This window comes from Trematomus bernacchii, unplaced genomic scaffold (genome assembly GCF_902827165.1).
Source record: "Trematomus bernacchii unplaced genomic scaffold, fTreBer1.1, whole genome shotgun sequence".
NCBI classification, from domain to species: Eukaryota; Metazoa; Chordata; class Actinopteri; order Perciformes; family Nototheniidae; genus Trematomus; species Trematomus bernacchii.
In genome coordinates, this window is record NW_022987739.1 from 14,356,828 (window position 1) to 14,364,112 (window position 7,285).

Below are 7,285 nucleotides of genomic sequence, written 5' to 3' on the forward strand. Positions count from 1 at the left end.
ACAGACTATTCGATTATTTTAACCACACTTTATTACATTTGATAGCATACAGTAGCGTGAAAGGAAATGTTGAAAAAAAGGGAAATCGGGGATATTGTGGTCATAGACAAGTAGTGTGCAGTAAAACTCCAATATGTATGGTTTTACCATAAAGTTGAAAGAATATTCACATTCATAATTCAATGTTTATGAACATAACTTTTGTTTTAATAATATAATTAACCAGTTAAGTTGTTGTTTCAATATTCAGTGTTGGCTGGCTCCCTTCCTGTGTTTCATTTTCAGGAGTTAGTCTATTGATTTTGCATTACAGATTATCATTTTAAAATAACAAAACAAAAAGGGGTCTATAATGATAGTGCCTGATATAAATGCACCAATGCAGTGTTGTCACAGCTAGATACTACATTTCCATTCAAGACAGTATCACTTATCATGTTAGGTCCCAAAGAGCTAAACAACCTGTTATCGAAAAGGCAGTTTAATCTGATCCTGAGTGGAAGTGTGTTTACATGGGCCAGTGTGTCTCAGTTGCAGGCATCAAAAGTTATCTCTCTCCATAACCTAGAAACCCAATAATGTGTCTCTGACCTCCAGCAAACCCACAACGCGATCACTTTTTCTGCTGAATAGTCAGTATTCACATGTTTTGTGTAATATTTATAATTACTACTCATAGGCTCTACCCAAGGCTGTTGGTGTCACAAGTGAGCCTGATGGTTACATCTGATATTATTCAGTTTATCACAGATAAATCAGTCAGATAAGCAGCAGAACATTGTGGTTCATGAATGCTCAAGATATATTTCAAGTAGACATATACCGTACAAAAGACAACATGTCTCAGGATGCAGGAGGTCAATTTAACCAGTGTTATTTAGTGGAAATGGCAGTGACAGACCAACATTCGACCATCCACATCACAAATGACTCAGAACTAGCATCAGATGACAGAAATATCCTATGACATGAAGCCAGTGTCAAATGAATGCATGTCAGTAGGACTCGTATTAAAATTGAGACATTTTGACATATTTGTTTAGAGTGAACCATACCTACTAAAGTTTAAATTCTGCATTTAAATTAGGCTATATTTGAAGTTGATACATTCAACTGTCTGATACTGATAACTTTTTAACTTGAGCTTAATTTCCCTCCATTCATGTGTCAAACAAACGTGTCTCCCGCTGCTGCAGACAGTAATTCAACAATGTCACAGCCATGCATGACCCACTCGATATGTTTAATAGCGTAGCATTAGCTGAGTCTTTCGAGACAATTTCTGAATTATATTCAAGTAACAGAAGGGGGTGAATAAAAAACAAGGAATACTTGTTTACCTCCGTAGACTTTCCCAACAGCGTTTATGGTATATTTTCCATCCCCAGTCTTTTTGGCAGCCACGGTCCAACACAAGCGTGCACCCTGAGCGGTCTGATCATAGTAGTAGAAATTCACCAGGCAGTTTTCAGTGTGCGCACAAACTCCCGCCCAGCGCGTAACCGATTGGCTTCTCTGTCCGTCATTCAGGGAGAAACCTGTTGTAGGCATAGCAACCACAAAAAGGCGGGTCTTAGAGAGGATACTAGCAGTCTATTGGTAAATTGTTTCCAGGGCAACGCCCACAAAATACAGAACGTATAAATAAAGTACAAGGGACCTGAAGGACGTGGCTTCTGTATTCTGCCTGTCTGCAACAAGATCAAATAAAGCCAAGTTTAGTTATTTAGTGAATAATGTAACACCATTTTAACATTACACTGCTGACAGTAACATTGTGCTATGTATAAGCATGTTTCAGCCCTGTAGTGAAGCTATTTGATGATGATTTGATGATTGAATGAAATGGATCTTCTCCCAAATACCCACACATACACTTCAATGCACACACCAATACAAAACGATTAAGTCAATGCAAACATAATCATGTACAATACATATACACATGCAGACTGTTTAATCTGTTTTGTGGTTTTTATCCTGAAACATAACTAACAAAGTTTTGTTCAGTTGTTTAATCATAATTCATTACAAACTTCAAAGAAACCCCAGTGTCCTATCACCATTGACAGAGCAAGACCAAATTAAGTGTACCAATCTCACACAATTCAGGTATTCCTTAAATCACTACTTTGAGCTACTACTCAGGTCAAAGGTACTGTCCCCATGTGCAAAGAAAAACACCTACAGACAACCATTTGTTTATTTTGCCAAGTAAGTAGCCAGCTTGCCCCCTTTGCACATTCATTTTATATTTATACATAGGCTTAATTCAGCGCTCACCAGTGTTTTTTAAAACGTATCCTCTCCGGATGTGATAGTATGTGTTTTATTTGACCTTTGTCAATAAAAGATTTGAAACATGCAAACCAAAAACACATGTGTGCCTTCTGTGTGCATAAAGTAGACTAAAGGAACATACTGTACATTTCCCATAGGCCTACATGTAGCCAGGTATATCAGATCTGGTTGCAAACTCTAAGATGTCCACTTGAAGTTTAAACAATGGTTGGCTGAACCTCATGAATTTGTAATCACTAAGTGTGGTTTTAGGGGTTAAAAAAAAGGCAAGCCTCAGGCGAATTTAAGGAACAGAGCTGTTTCTCCTCAATCAGTCCTTATCAATCATATTGACTTCTGCACATCTATACATTCAGGACTCTTGGGACACTAAATATACCCTGTTTCTTTTACCACCAATACAGAAAGGTGTGTATGTACATGGCCTTTTGAATACAGTCACAACAGGTGTAATTTATAACCACAACACAATCTCTTTGTTCAATTGTTTTGTGTCTTTGGAATAGGCTTGTCCTTTAGTCACTCTTAAAGCGTCAGGGCCCACTATACCAGTGTGATAACAAATACATGTTCCTTACTACATGGCCCTTAAAACTTTACCACAAAGCTGCAATTTTGAGTTCTCTTATAATGTCACTGTCAGTCAGAATAATCTTGGTACAGGTAATGAGTTGTGGGTTGATAGGGAATACAAGAAAGTGTTTCTAACTAGGAAATAAGCATCCTTCTTGATGGCCATGAATAAATGTATACATTTAACTCCAAGTCAAACTCCTTATCAAAATCAGATAAGATGGGTGAGATGCTGCCAGTCGTCAAGCACGAGGCTAGGGAGCAACACTGGTCAGGTGCATGTTGATTGATAGGAAGACAGTTATCTCTTTCTTGTCACATATATGGTGCAAAAGTAAAGATACTCTGCTGTGGATGATAAGAACGAGAAATGCAATCCTGGTGTTTCCCATATAGGACAGAAACTCTCAACAGAGTCTGTTTTGGGTCAGTCCTAAATTAGTCAGTACAAAGTTGTATATCGCCCTTATACACTGCTGCAGATTTAATCAGGTAAATGTTTGGCCTTAAATTATGAAAACAACTGAAGATTGATTATGGGTCCTTACGAGGAAACGGGTCAGTAAAGTTATTTAAACATCTGTGCATCATCATGTGCCGTGGAAGTAAAGTATCATTATAATTGGGTAAGGACTAATTGATTAATGCAAAAATAATTGAATAATTCAAGAAAAATAGCAAACGTTTGTGTGAAAGTATGAACAAATTGTTGTATTTGGTTAAACCAGCATCAAGGGAAGGGACTGGATTTAGATACAGTTGCTGATGCTGAGAATTCACAGATTAAGTATTTTTAGACTGAGGTTGCAGCTCACTAGTCATTGTATATATGTGGTCATTTTTTATCTCAGCAGCTGGTTCACACAGAGACACGCACAGATGCTATGACACGCTGCTTCAGCTTCTCGTGTCCTTTCAGGTGTTTTTACACATCAAAGAAGTGAGCAGTGAGAGGCCTCTGCTGGAGGAGATGATGCTTGATGTGATGCTAACTGATGCAATATTAAAATCAAGACAGGGTGCAACAGATCATAATGTGAAAGACAGAAAGGTTAGAATACATTTCCTGTTTAGTAAGATTAGATTATCATCACTTCACAGGAAGGAAACACTTTACCACAGTCACAAGGCAACATAAGAAATCTGAATCCTGTATAGTATTATTCATCCATATATTAAGTGTATACAAGAGTGTAAAATACAAGCTATGTGGTTATATACAAACTATATCTTACTGTAAACGGTCTAGTGGCAGTGTTCCCTTGCTAACAAATATAAAAAGCATAATAAGCTTTTAATCCATGGAAAAATCTTCTAAATAAAATGAAATGAGCTGTCGGATTTAATTATGTCTCATTAGTGCCTGTCACCTGTTGGTGCTCCTATTCTTGTCCTGTGTGAGTGTTGCTTCAAACAGCCGCTGATATGCTCTCATTTGTCTCCCTCTAAAGGTCCTTTGTGATCATGTTCTATTCATCACATCAATACTCTGCTTGAATTTCTGTGACAAGCATTTTCATTATTTTATCTATATTTTGCAGATGTCAGATGAAAGGCTTTCAATGGCTGGATCATTTCATAGATGTGTGTCTAATAACTTAGTCTTCTTTAGCCTGCCTAATCAAGCATAGTAAGTACATATTTATATTAAACTGAACAGAAGTCAAACTGAAAAAGAGTTGCTTTGTGCTTGTCCTTTGATAATAGAAGTGTAAGATTGTTGTGTTATTTCCTTTTTTAAATAACTTTGCCAAAAACGCAGCCAGGAAGTTACCAAGTCTCTTTTCATTTTGGAAGAAGGCAAGAGCAAAATGAATCTACTGAATGAACCCCAATGTTTACAACCACATGCTGTGCATCACCTCTTCTCCTGTATTTCTCCGTGTTTCTGCCTCTCATGCAGCTCTGAACAGCCTGACGGATGCAGCCAACACTGAAAACGACCTCCACTGCTGACAAAGCACACAGTTTTGGATCCAGAAAAAGAAGCTGGCTCTCCCCTCAGGGCTCCTCTCCCCTCCCCAGGAGATCCAGTGTGTTGGACCTCTATTTGTGATAATCAGTGCTTTGTGCCTCATCTCAGTGATAATCAGTGCTTTGCTGACCTTCCCTCTCTGTCAGGTGTCCGCTGGCCTGCAGGGAGGTGAACAGGAATACTGCAGCTCATGTCTATGAACTAATATTATTTAATGATCATTTTGTATTTCATGCATGATTGCCAGAAATCCATAACATTCCATATATCTAACTTAGTATTAAAGCCTTTTTTGAGGACTTGCTGCTGGACTATTAGTGTATGCCCTGTTTAGAATCCATATTCAAGCGGAATACTCTGTGTGCTGCTATTCTTGCCTCATTAGACTGAATTTCTCCAGTGCTTCACTATACTGGAAATCGTCTGGTTAAGTAATACGTTAATAGAGCTTTTAGAGACTCACAGTATAATGCAAAAATTGAATATTAGCAAAATGTTTGTACACATTAGCTCACAAAATGATTCTAGTGCAACAAAAGTGACAGGACAGATCAATACATCAATAAGCAAGTAGCTATTATATTACCCAAACATTTTAAATAAGACTCAGATTTAGAAAAATAAACTGAAATATGATGAGAGATAAAGTGGCAGAACATATGGTGTTTATATATGTTGGATAAATATTAAGAATTAAAAAAAAAGATAATACACTCCGCATTAAAATGGACCCCAAGTTCATTTCTGTAATCTTCAGCCTGCCATGTCACCCTCACAGCAGATTCACTTTTAAATTGTCTAGAGTACAGTTTCTTCACACACTGAAGTCCAGAATAGGTGCAGGAGACCAAAGAGACAATAGTCTAAAAGACGACAGCTTCCAAAAACGTTTTGTAATGTGAACATGTGCAGTTAGCTGTCAAACCATTGCAGAGCAGAAATAAAACGAAGACAACTTTAAACACAAGGGGGCGTACAGATCATACTTTCTAAACCTTCAACTTGACCCAGTCAACTCCTCAGTGGCAGAGTTGTATCTGGGCCGGTGTTTTTAATCCAACTTGTCAAGGGCTTGATACTTCCTATTTCTATGGTACTGTAGTGGTGGAATTGTTGACCCGTGGTGTCTGTGTTTGCCTGTTTGGTTGGCACGGTCCTTTACACCAGAATGTGTTATCATTATTGTCTTGACACAAGTGCACTAATGAGCGCTTTTCCTCTAATTGGACCGTGACATGATAGGAAAATACCACAGGCATCAGCACTTCCAACCACAGAATACCCACAGTGAACAAGCCCTTAATTATAAAAATACATCAACATGGTGTTCAGTCTTGTACAGTAAGTGGGTTTGTTGTCACTTTATATATAACAGTCTTTGGTTGTCACCCTGTAATGAAAACAAACGAGAGAAGAACTAAGAAAAACTGTAAATCTGTTCACATTAGAGCAAAACACAGTTAACAAGTCTAGTGAAATTTAAGTGAAATATTCGATACATAGATTTTCAGGGATAAATAAGGTAATCATACAGACTGTAAGGTAATTGTGGTCATACTGTTAGAGGGTAACTGCATTAAGTCAACATTAACCAGGATGCTTTGGTTCATGTAAAATAATTGACTATAAACCATGTAGGAATATTTGTATTTATTTAAAATATATATAGAGTAAAAGCCCCAAATTGTGCTATATTAGACTCAATGCCCCTTTCAGCAGTGAAAAATAACCAAGATACTTTTTGAAGTATTGGGCTTGAGAACAACAAGTGCTTTACTTATTTACATATTTTGCTACTTTAAACTACTACTCTGCCACATCTAAAGTGCATTTTTTTAACTTAACAATATTTATTTAATAGTTAGAATTTAACATTTAAAAAAACATATCATGGATTTATAAATAACACACACTTTATTGAAACTGTTCAAAGCATATAAAGCTGAAAAGATTAGTTCTACTTCATAAGCCATAACATTAACGTTATATATAGAGAAAAACAACTTTATTTAGAAGTGGTTCATATGTTCTTTAGTGATAGACCTTTACTGTTTGCTTGTTTTTGAAGTAGTGTGGTATTGCTACTTCTATTCAAGAAAATACTACTTTTTTTTTACTTTTCTTTTTTTAAAGACAATAACCCTGCTGATCGTCGTCATTACTTGACTTATAATATGATATTGATTTCACAAGCCAAGTCTGTGAAAATGTCCAGTTTACCAATTTGTGACTGGAAACCGTTTTTTTCCCTCATGTTGCTCAGAAGTGTGTGGAGTCATAGGTCTGTCTGGCACAGATGTGTGTTGATGTGCTTCCAGCTGTTTGTGTGGATTCATGATGTCTGAACCTATAGTCTGGTCTGCAGTGGAGGATCCTCCCTACAGCCTGTGAGATCATCACACTTTTAATTAGACCGGATCCGCCAATTAACAGGAA

At 37.1% G+C, this 7,285-nt stretch overlaps 1 protein-coding gene across 1 annotated transcript in view; it reads right to left on the minus strand.

Annotated features, from left to right (window-relative positions):
• The window catches only part of fcho1 (FCH and mu domain containing endocytic adaptor 1), a 51,663-nt gene extending 50,238 nt beyond the window's left edge, over positions 1-1,425 (minus strand). The window contains 1 exon segment of the mRNA XM_034146946.1: positions 1,341-1,425. The gene's annotated coding sequence lies outside the window, so the exon portion shown is untranslated.
• Between the last annotated feature and the right edge of the window lie 5,860 nt (positions 1,426-7,285).